We start from the raw sequence: 12241 nt of genomic DNA, 5'->3' as shown, positions 1-12241 counted from the left end.
TTTAAACAGGATCAATTATGGGTCAGAGTTTTTTACTGTGGGATGGCAACCCCATCCCTCACTTGATGCCCTGTCTTTCTGCTGGGGGTGAACTCTACAAGTTCTCTTTCTCCACTATAGAGCACTTCATCCAAGGTCCCTCCCTTTGATTCCTGAGAGTCTCTCACTTCCCAGGTCTCTGGTACATTCTAGAGCTCCCCCCCCCCATCTCCTATCTCCCGAAGTTGCCTGTTTCCATTCTTTGTGCTGGCCCTCAGGGCTTCAGTCCTATCCCCCACTCAGTACCTGATCATGTTTCCCTCTTCTCTTCCCTGTTCCCTTTCTCACCCATGTCCCTCCCTTCCCCTCCTCCCCCACATGATTGCTTTCTTCTCCCTCCCAAGTGGGATTGAGGCATCCTCATTTGGGCCTTTCAGCTTGTCAAACTTTTTTGAGTTCTGTGGATTGTGTCCTGGGTATTCTGTACTTTTTTGGGCAAATATCCACTTATTAGTGAGTACATACCATGCATGTCCTTTTGGGTCTGAGTTACCTCACTCAGGATGATATTTTCTAGTTCCATCCATTTGCCTGCAAAACTCATGATGTCCTATGTTGTGCTAACAAACAGGAGCCTATCATGACTGCCTTCTGAAAGACCCAACAAGCAGCTGAAAGAGTCAGATGCAGATATTTACACCCAACAAATAGACAGAAGCTGGTGACCTCTGTGGTTGAATTAGGGAAAAGCTGGAAGAAGCTGAGGAGGAGGGCGACCCTATAGGAAGACAGACCAGCAGTCTCAACTAACTTGAACACCTGAGATTGCTCAGACACTGAGCCACATACCAGGCAGCATACATTAGCTGATATGAGGCCCCCAACACATATACAGCAGAGGACTTCTGTGTCTGGACTCAGTGAGAGAAGATGCAGCTAACCCTCAAGAGACTTGAGGTTCCAGGGAATAGGGAGGTCTGATGGGGTGGGGGGCTGGAGACATCTTCTTGGAGACTGGGGTCAGTGGGGATGGGGAGGAGGTATGGGATGTGGAACAGTCAGAGGGTGGACTGGGAAGGGGATAAAGACTGAACTGTAAAGCCAGGTGGTGGTGGTGCACGCCTTTAATCCCAGCACTTGGGAGGCAGAGGCAGGTGGATTTCTGAGTTCGAGGGTAGCCTGGTCTACAGAGTAAGTTCCAGGACAGCCAGGGCTACACAGAGAAACCCTGTCTCGAAAAACCAAAACCAAAAAAAAAAAAAAAAAAAACTGGACTGAAAAAAAAAAAAAAAAAAAAAAAAAAAAAAAAAAAAACTGGACTGTAAAAAAAAAAAAAAGACTAAAGAATAATAAAAAAGAAACAACAAACAAACTGTGGTATCTAAAATGTTATTATAAAATGTTAATTATAATTCTTTCATATGTTCAAAAAATTCATAATCTATATTATAAAATGTTTGCTATAAGAAAATTTTATAAAATGTATTAAAGCTACAGTCATTCCATCCTACCAAAAGGACACTTCCTCAACTATATTCATAACCGCTTTATTCGTAATAACCAGAAACTGGAAACAACCTAGATGTCCCTCAATCAAAGAATGGATAGAAAAAAGTATGGTACATTTACACAATGGAGTATTACTCAGTTGTTAAAAATATAACATCATGAACTTTGCAGGCAAATAGATGGAACTAGAAAAAAAATCATCCCAAGTGACGTAACCCAAACCCAGATAAACAAACATGCTATACACTCACTTATAAGAGTGTACTAGGCCCGCCCGCCAGCGCCGCTGCTCGACCGGGTCCCGGAGCGGCCGGGCGCGGAGCCAAGGCCTGCGGTCGGCCGCATGAAGGACTGCGAGTACCAGCAGATAAGCCCCGGGGCGCGTCGCCCCTGCCCCGCCGCGCCCCCTGCTCCAAGTCCCGGGCTCGTGCCTGGTGCGCCGCGCTGGAGCGGCAGCGGCACCGGCAGCGGGAGCCTGGGCCGCCGGCTGGCGTAAGTGGGAGGTGTTGGCGTAAGTGGGAGGTGTTCCCGGGCTGCAACCGCTTCTACTGCGGAGGCCCGCTCATGCTGGCCAGCCGTGGCGGCGTCTTCGCGCTCACGCTGCTGCTCATCCTCAGCACCACCATCCTCTTCTTCGTCTTCGACTGTCCCTACCTGGCCCGCACACTGACCCTGGCCATTCCCATCATCGCTGCCATCCTCTTCTTNTTNGTCANGAGCTGNCTCCTGCAGACCAGTTTCACCGACCCTGGCATCCTGCCCCGGGCCACCATCTGTGAGGCCGCTGCCCTGGAGAAGCAGATCGATAACACTGGCAGCTCCACATACCGACCGCCCCCTCGGACTCGGGAGGTGATGATCAACGGGCAGACTGTGAAACTCAAGTATTGCTTCACCTGTAAGATGTTTCTGTCGTCCCGGACCTCGCACTGCAGTGTCTGCGACGACTGTGTGGAAAGGTTTGACCATCACTGTCCTTGGGTGGACAACTGTGTGGGGAGATGGAACTACCGCTTTTTTTATGCGTTTATTCTCTCCCTCTCCTTCCTGACGGCCTTCATCTTCGCCTGCGTGGTCACCCACCTGACCCCGCTTTCTCAAGGAAGCAACTTCCTCTCAGCTCTGAAAAAGACACCAGCAAGTGTGCTGGAGTTGGTCATCTGCTTCTTCTCAATCTGGTCCATCCTGGGCCTCTCAGGGTTCCACACGTACCTCGTGGCCTCCAACCTGACAACTAATGAAGATATCAAAGGGTCTTGGTCCAGCAAGAGGGGTGGNGAGGCCTCTGTNAACCCCTACAGCCATAAAAATATTATCACCAACTGCTGTGCTGTGCTCTGTGTGCCTCCCAGCCTGATTGACCGGCGAGGATTCGTGCAGTCTGATACCCTGTTGCCCTCGCCCATCAGAAGTGATGACCCGGCCAGACAACAGCATGGTAGGAGGCCACCCCTGAGTGTGACTGAGTGCTTGCCACCTGCCGTCCTTCACACATGCGGGGACCCTCCCCATGCCACCTGAGGGAAGCTGAGCTGCCAGAGACTCCAGTCTTTTCCTATTTCCCACCCTGTGTGGTTTTCTTTGAACTGTCCCATAGCTGTGCCCTCTGCTCCCCAAACCTAGGTTCCCACAGTTAAGGCCTTAGGTCCCCCAGCTAGTCAGTGGCAGGAGAGGAGAGTCACAGCCTCTGGAGGCCACTGAGACCATGCCAAGTCACTGCCTGTGCCGTGAGGGCATGAACTGAATGGCGGCCTCCTAGCTGGAGGCATGCGTGGACCTTGGTTAGCCAAGGCCTGCTGAGTAGCTGTGGACCTTGGTTAGCCAAGGCCTGCTGAGTAGCTGGCTCTGAACCACAGGCGACAGGTGGGGACCTTCTCTGGGACTGCTGTGTTTGGGGGCTCCTACATTCCATTTGTGATAACCACTGTGTTGTTTCTTTGGGAGGGGTTATATGGAGCTGGGGTCCAGTAGAGAGAGCAAACAAGGGGTGGGAAGTGGCCTATGTCAGGGGAAGCCAAACAAGCCATCCAGGCCCCTAGAACCTCAGCATCTGAGAGTCCTGGGCAACACAGTAGAGATGGGGACCTGGCTTTCCCCCTGCCCACAGAGACTCTCTAAAGGATCCTTTCCTGTGTACCCCCCCAATCCCTCTTCCAGCTCAGGGCTAGAGGTAGGTGGGTTAGCTCATGCTGGCAATACTTGAAACGGGTTTATTAATGCTGGGTATTTTGCACAATTCTGTAGACTTCTTTTTTACATAGCCTTTTAAAAATAGGAGTTAGCTTTTGCGTCGCACTTCCGACGACTTCCAGCGGCGGCTCTCGCGGGATTGGCTGTTGGCGGCATTGTGGCTGAGCTCATGTGCGGCAGCGGAGGTGTTAGCGGCGGCTGCAGCAAGAGGTTTGGCGCGATGTCTCACACCATTTTGCTGGTACAGCCTACCAAGAGGCCAGAGGGCAGAACTTACGCTAACTATGAGTCTGTGAATGAGTGCATGGAAGGTGTTTGTAAAATGTATGAAGAACATCTGAAGAGAATGAATCCCAACAGCCCTTCCATCACATACGATATCAGTCAGTTGTTTGATTTTATTGATGATCTGGCAGACCTCAGCTGTCTGGTTTACCGAGCTGATACACAGACGTACCAGCCGTATAACAAAGACTGGATCAAAGAGAAGATCTACATGCTCCTCTGTCGACAGGCCCAACAGGCTGGGAAGTAATTGAGTCGGAAGCATTGGGGCTGGGGGTGGACTTGGAACAGGTACATACAGCGTGCTGTAGTGAACCTTTTGTATGATAGCAATCCTGTTTCAACTTCGTTACACCCGAGCCAAGACTGAATGTCTGACATGAACCGTGAATGATCTTGTCACTCTGAAGTCATCCTGGCCCCTTTGCTCCTTTACTTTCGTTTTTTTACTTAAACATTTTTATGATAATACAAATAGAAAACATTTTTGTCATTTAAAAAAATAGGAGTTAATGTGTCACACTATCTGTCTAGTGCCAAGTCAAGGGTTTTCAGAAGGTTAGGTAGTTTAATACATNTATTACAGCAGATCTAGCTGTGAGGGGTTGTGTGTATGCGCACAGGTGTGTTCATGCATGCGGTGTACAGATACAGCTGACTCCCGTGTCCTCCCCTGGGCCGTNCCCTTTCCCCATTGCCCTGGGTTCAGAAGCAGCCTGAGGTATGGGGGACTGGGTGGGAGGCTGTGTTAGTCACAAGACAGAGACCACCCGCTCCAGCCCTTTAGACGCTACCACCCAGCCCCCAGGTCAGGCTCCCAGCTGTGACCTGCCCCAACAGGCTGAGGTTAGGCATGGTGGGTGGGGTGGTGGCTCAGGGAGCTGCTGCCAGTCTGCAAGCCACACCCCCTCCCAGGTGTTCTGCTTTGAGTATAGGCCCCAGTGCTAGGGGCAAGGACACAGAGAGTTTCTGCTAATCAGGAATGAAGGAAGGGGCAGAGTGGACCAGGAGGCCTGTGTGGGTTGTCCGGAAGCCTACAGCGTGGCCTCCTGCTGCTGGAAGCTGTAGTTTCTAATCAAAATAGTCTCCTTCTCCTTGGCCTTTCAGGTGGGCTGAAGTCCTTGGATCATAACATAGAAAGTCACTACTGAGTCCCTTCCTTGCTCCTGAGCCCAGTGGGTCCCAGACAAAGCTGGGAAGTGGTGGGTGCCAGGGGCAACTGGGAGATGGCTTCAGAGCCCCAGGCCACCCTGAGTGGCCCTAGGAGGTAGATAGGAAGGGGCTGGAGGGCTCCCTGACCCGCCTTTTGTTTGAGCCAGTATCTTTGTTCCGGCTTGTAATAAAGCTTCTGTTTTTAAGAAAAAAAAAAAAAAGAGTGTACTAAGTATTCAGTAAATGATAACCAAACTATAATCCACAGTCCCAAAGAGGCTAAGTAACAAGTAAGTCTTTGGAGAGGTGGCAGTTGTATGAATCTCTCTAAGAAGGGGAAATATAATAGATTTTTCGGGTGGAATGGGAATAGACAGGGATGGACATAGGAGGGATCATGTGTGGGTAGGAATGGAGGGAGAAAGTTTGGGGAGAGACAACTGGAATTGGATAACATGGGGGAGGGGTGGAGATGTAGAAACTTAGTGCAGAGGAAATTCCCTGGAATCTATGAGGGTGACCCTAGCAGGGACTCCTATTAATGGAGGATACAAAACCTGAATCGTCCATCTTCTGTAACCAGACAAGATTTTCAGTGGTGGTACTGGGACACCAACCCAGCTACAAAACCCTTGCCTACAATCTCTCCTGCCTGAAAGATGTTCTGGGGCAATGGTGGTGCAATACTTATGGGAGTTGCCAACCAATGACTGGTCTAATTTGAGGCTAATAACACAAGAGGGAGCCCATGCCAGACACTACCTGGATGACCAGAAACTGGAGGCTGGATAGCCCAGCGGCCTAGGGTGGAATCAAACACAACTAGACAAGAAAAACAATGAAATGACCCCTAATGATGTACCTAGACCAGTTGTCATCAGCTGCCTCCCACAGCTGATGGGGTAAAATGCAGAGACCCCCAGAAAAACATTAGGTTGAGAAAGAACCCAAGTTGAAGGTCTCCATCAGCTCCCTTCTCTTGGAGCTCAGGGGAACCCAGAAGAAGTTGGGGAGGAGGGATTGTGGGAGCTAGAGTGGTCAAATACACCTGGAGAGCACTACCAGTGGAATCAACTAAACAGGTCTTGTGAGGGCTCACAGAGACTGAAGGGACAATCAAGGAGTCTAAATGGTTTATGCTAGGTCCCCTGCAAATATGTTATGGCTGTTGGCTTGGTGTTTTGAGGGCACTCCTGACAGTGTTGAGTGGGGAGTATATCTAACTCTTTTGCCTGCTTTTATGTCCCTTTTCCTCCTACTGGGTTACCTCATCCAGCCCTAAAGTGAGGGTTTGTGCCTGGTACTATTGTATCTTCTTGTTCCAGATCCAGTTAGTCTATCTGAGATGCCTGGTCTTTTCTGGGGGGAGATGGGAGGAAGTGGATCTGGGGAAGAGGGGAGGGGGGGACTAGGAGGAGTGGAAAAAGGAGAGGCTGTAGTCAGAATGTATTGTATGACAGAATAAGTAAAAATAAAAGTAAACTCTTTAAAACAACAAAAGCTTATAAACCCAACAAATTCCACATGTGCTAAAAGAAAATAGTTTTTCTTTGTTTTGTTCAATGATAAATCTTAAGTGTTTGGCATACAATCCATGTTTAATATTTGCTGAATAAATATAGACATATCTTTCATTCCCCATTTCAATTATAAGTAGAAAGTGAAGGCTTCCTCTCATAGAAGATTAATTCTCCGCTGATGTCCTATATTGTATCATGAATAAAATTGGCTCACTGGAAGAGATTGGGGGGTCGGTAAAGAGAGATGATACAAAATGCTGCGCTGGCTAGAAGATTTAGCAAAAACACTGGTTACGGTGGTGTAGATATGGCCCAAGGACAATTCCAAAAGAATAAATACAAAACTTTTCAGTATTTAAACATGTTGGCTAGAAACATTTTGGGAAGAGGCTGCTTAGAAATCCAAAAAGTTAAATGCAGAAAGTGTATTGCATGCAAACAGTGAGAGCAAGTTTGTAAGATCTCCTTTATTAAACACCTGGTTATTCAAACCATGGAGACACTGTGGTGACTGTGAGAAAATTCATTTGGGCAAACCTCGTGGAAGAGCCATCTATCAGATCCCCATGTTTTTATCCAGAACTGTGACAGGCAGTATGGGTCAGATATATGATCTCTGAACTATTTTAGCCAAAGATATAAGTGTGTCTGACTTCAGACAGAGCAGATCCTTTGTAAATTAGATATAAAAAGTAGCTAAAAGAATGAGGCAGATTTCCTCCCCAGAAAGGTAACATCTGAAGGGATCTTTCAAGTGGTCACCAGCTGAACAACCATCTACACAGAGCAAAACCTGCTAGAAGTACAATCCAGTCATAAAGGAAGACTTTAACAGCTCTCCATGGAATTTAGCAGTTAATAATCTGAACTGGTACTTTGTTTTTCTGGAGACCTCTGTCAAGGACACTGACCAAGTAGCACAATGTGGAGCTGACCTCATTCTTGCACTTTTTAAAAAAAGATTTATTTATTTATTATATGTAAGTACACTGTAGCTGTCTTCAGACACTCTAGAAGAGGACGTCAGATCTCGTGATAGGATGGTTGTGAGCCACCATGTGGTTGACTGGGATTTGAACTCAGGACCTTCAGAAGAGCAGTCGGGTGCTCTTACCCGCTGAGCCATCTCACCAGCCCTCATTCTTGCACTTTTAAAAATGGTTTTAGAGCTTTATTGCAGAAAGGCAGAGAAAAAGAGAGAAGGTAGAAAAGGAGAGGCCGGCCATGGACACATGGAGAGAAGGGGGAAAGGAGGGGTTGAAGGAGAGCTAGAGATGAGAATGAGAGGTAAGAGATTGAGTTCATTCTTGCATTCTTGTGGTCCACTCTCCTACCTAGAGCATAGAATTTCACTCCATTCCAGGGTTTCCAGAATAGCTGAGACAGCCAGTTGACTGGGGAGTAGTTCTACCAGCTGAAGGCCTTGACTGAAGATGTTCTGCACTGGCTGGAGGCCAAGGGCCAGGGGCTTGATAAAGAAGCTCTTCCAGTGAACAGAGCAGCATTGCATAGAAATGTCTGAATACTTGCCTGAGCTTTGACCAACAAGGCCCTCATTTGCCTCTTGCAGAATATTCAATGCATGTACTTTACTTTTCCGACACAAGTATCCTAAGAGACCAACACTGAGGTAAGAAAGAAAGAGATGGGTAGCCTACTGGGAGATATAACCCCACACTTGGGTATTCTTCCTGGCAGATGTCTCCTTAGAACTCAGGGTGCTCATGTAGGTCAGTTTGTGAGAGCTTTGACAATGGTAGAGGTTGTAGTTTTCAGCAAGGGTCTCCTTGCTGGCCTCAGGACCTCCACAGGACAAGGAATGCCAATGTGAATTTAAAACAAGGGCAGTAAAGTCTGTAGCTATCTAGTCATGATCCTAGCCTGTTTCGCTTTTCTCAGGAACTAAGAGGTTGATATTGTGTCTCTTTTTTGTTTTTTCCTGTACCAACCTAAACATTCTCATTTTATCCTTGTTTCTCCAATATTGGGATCATCTGATTGATTGTTAAGGAAGTCTGGCATTATTTCAGCCAACAGTGGTTCTCACTGTTGAAATCCTAGAATGGGGATGCCTGAAGGAATTGCTGTGAATGTTCTAAGTAAACAGATTTTCCAAGGAACTTGTCAGCATCCTTTTTGGAAATGATACAGATAGATCCCTGTACTTCACAAATTCCATTCCACATCAGGATCTGTCCTACCTTCCGCCCTGGCCTCTAGGCCTATAACTAGCCAAATCTCATTAAAGGTTATTGAAAGATAGGCATATTAGTGCAGGACTGAGATTCCTTCACTCAAAGAGGCTGATACAAGAAGATCACAAGCTGAAAATCTGCCTGGGCTACATAGTGAGTTCTAGGCCAGTCTGGGAAACTTATGAAGACCCTGTCTTAAAAAAAGAAAATGTAAAAATTGGCTAATTGAAAGTTTTTAAATATATGTAAAGATACTTTATTTATTCATACATAGGTGTGTGTGTGTGTGTGTAGATCATGTCATCAAGAAGAGACACTCAGAGGAAAAGGAAGTCTTCCTGGAGGGAGGAAAAAAAAAGAGCACTAGAAAACATGTGACATAAAAGCAAAGGAGCAGCTACTGGAGAGAGGATGGAGACCATCATGAGGGAGGCAGGATGATGCAGTAGTAAAGTGGGAACAATTTCAACACAAACAAAATGTGTATGAAAAGGCCATAATGAAACCCATTAATGTATATGTTAATTTTAAAAGAATATGTTATGGATGCCATGAACAGACAGATAGAAGGGCTAATGATATATAACTCAATGGTATAAAACTTGACTAACAAGTGAGAGGTCTTGAGTTTAATCCCAAAACACCCCACCCCATCCAAGTAAAACAATATTGCAAAAGCAATGTCTTCCAGGAGAACATCAGAAATCAGTGCCAGTTTTAAAGAAATAAAAGATATAAGGGTATCTTCATCTTCATCAAAACCACTTAGCCCCAGTTTCTGGGGAAGGAGAAAGCCTGAGCTCATTTGATTCTTACTGCACTGTTACGGGATAGGCACTAACATTCTACCCCTGTGCAGGCTTAAGAAATAACCAGCTTTGTTTATAATAAAAAGCATAATCCAACTATTATCCAGGAGACTCTCTCTCTCTCTCTCTCTCTCTCTCTCTCTCTCTCTCTCTCTCTCTCTCTCTCTCTCTCCCTAGACCCCCTTCTCTCTGTGTATGTAACTTATAGGTAAGTAAAAATTTACACACATCATTTTATGACAAAAGAGTCTCTGATGACAAGCAATACAACTGACATGCTAATACAAAAAGTAACTGTATATACAATTTGCCACTGACCTGACAAAGATATGGAATGTCTTTCTACCCAATTCCAAATTCCTGAATTCACAATAAGAGGAGGAAAGCATACCCATAACTGTAGGGAGTAGTAATAAAAAAGTAACAGATAGGGCATTGTGTATATATAAAGAAAAAATATCTCAAGGCATATTGGTGTCTTTCTGGATTAAAAAAAATGCCAGGCAAACATATTGAGCACAAAATTATGCTTATCCTAAGGACAGTTTCAAAAAGAAAGGGTCTGCCAGTACTGAGTCATTGATATTTGGGGAAGAGCTAAGTTGTATATTAGCTATCATGCAAATGTGTTATAACTTTTTAAAAATTTTTATTGGTTATTTTATTTATTTACATTCCAAAGGTTATCCCCCTTCCCGGTTTCCCCTCCGCAAACCCCCTATTCCACCCCTACCCCTGCCTCTATGAGGGTGCTCCCCCACCTACCCACTCCTGTCTCACCATCTTAGCCTTCTGTCTCACCAACCTACACTGGGGCATCAAGCCTTCATGGGGACAAAGGCCTCCCCTCCCACTGATGGCCATCCTCTGCTACATATGTGGCTGGAGCCATGAGTCCCTCCATGTGTACTCTTTGGTTAGTGGTTTAGTCCTTGGGAGCTCTGGGGGTACTGGTTGGTTGATATTGTTGTTCTTCCTATGGGGTAGCAAACCCCTTCAGCTCTTCCAGTCCTTGCCCTAACTCCTCCATTGGGGTCCCCATGCTCAGTCCTGTGGTTGGCTGTGCGAATCTTCATCTGTATTAGGCTCTGGGGCAGAGCCTTTCAGGAGACATCAGGCTCCTGTCAGCAAGCACAATAGTGACTGGGTTTGGTGGCTGCATATGGGATGGATCCCCAGGTAGGGCAGTCTCTGGATGGCCTTTCCTTCAGTCTCTGTTCCACTCTTTGTCCCTGTATTTCCTTTAGACAGGAGCAATTCTAGGTTAAAATTTTTTGAGAAGGGTGGGTAGCCCCATCCCTCACCAGGGGGGCCATGCCTAACCTCTCCATATGGTCCATATGTCATAATTTTTTTAAGTAATAAAGATTTTTGTTTTCTATTATACTGTAAATCAGCAATAAATATTTTAATATATTCATTAGATATTTTCCTCATTTACATTTCAAATGCTATCCCCTTTCCTAGTTTTCCCTCCGAAAATCCCCTATCCCCCTATCCCCTCCCCTTGCTACCCGCCCACTCCCACTTCTTGGCCCTGGCATTTCCCTATACTGGGGTATAGAATCTTCGCAAGACCAAGGGCCTCTCCTCCCATTGATGGCTGACTAAGCTATACTCTGCTACATACGCAGCTAGAGACATGAGTCCCACCATGTGTTTTCTTTGATTGGTGGTTTCATCCCAGGGAGCTCTGGGGGTACTGGTTAGTTCATATTGTTCTTCCTATGGGGCTGCAAAACCCTTCAGCTCCTTGTGTACTTTCTCTAGCTCCTTCATTGGGGACCCTGTGTTCCATCTAATGGATAACTGTGAGCATCCACTTCTGTATTTGCCAGGCACTGGCATAGCCTCACAGGAGACAGCTATATCAGGGTCCTGTCAGCAAAATCTTGTTGGCACCTGCCATAGTGTCTGGGTTTGGCGGTTGTTTATGGGATGGATCCCCTGGTGGGATCCTTCTTAGAAGGGGGAACAAAATACCCATGGAACGAGTTAAAGAGACCAAGTTTGGAGCTGAGACTGAAGGAAGGACCATCCAGAGACTGCCCCACCCAGGGTAGATGTTATAACTTTTCACGTAGAAGTCAGCCACTATTCACACTGCTGTTCTCATTGATATTTTACGTTCATTCTCTTTGGTTTTTAGAAGTTTTCTGGTCAGTTATCTAGGAGTGATTCACCTTGTTTTGCTTGGATTACTCTGAGCATGAAAGAAAATACAGGCTTACCTTTGCTATTATTTCTTTCTCTCACTCACCACAGACCTGTTCTATTGGCCTGTGCTTGGAAAGATTTATGTCATATATATTTTGATCTAGTTTTGAAACTGCTTCTGATATGAAAATAAAGAGGATACTAAACTAATACAGAGCAACAGAAACTCCTTGGATACAAATGAATTTTTTAAAATTTTTTATTAGATATTTTCTTCATTTACATTTCAAATGCTATCCCGAAAGTCCCCTATACTCTGCCCCCACCCTGCTCCCCTGCCCACCCACTCCCACTTCTTGGCCCTTCTTGGCCCTGGTATTCCCCTGTACTGGGGCATATAAAGTTTGCAAGACCAAGGGGCCTCTCTTCCCAATGATGGCCGATT

General features: G+C 46.2%; 2 pseudogenes; both read left to right on the top strand.

The window, feature by feature from the left end:
* Positions 1 to 1831: 1831 nt before the first annotated feature.
* Positions 1832 to 3207, top strand: LOC110314018 (annotated as a pseudogene).
* A 638-nt stretch (positions 3208 to 3845) lies between these two features.
* On the top strand, positions 3846 to 4313 carry LOC110314061 (annotated as a pseudogene).
* Positions 4314 to 12241: the final 7928 nt, after the last annotated feature.

The sequence above is a fragment of the Mus pahari genome, chromosome X, assembly GCF_900095145.1.
Source record: "Mus pahari chromosome X, PAHARI_EIJ_v1.1, whole genome shotgun sequence".
In the NCBI taxonomy this organism is placed as follows: Eukaryota; Metazoa; Chordata; class Mammalia; order Rodentia; family Muridae; genus Mus; species Mus pahari.
Note: the sequence above shows the minus strand (reverse complement) of the source record. Positions and strands in the feature narration are given on the sequence as shown.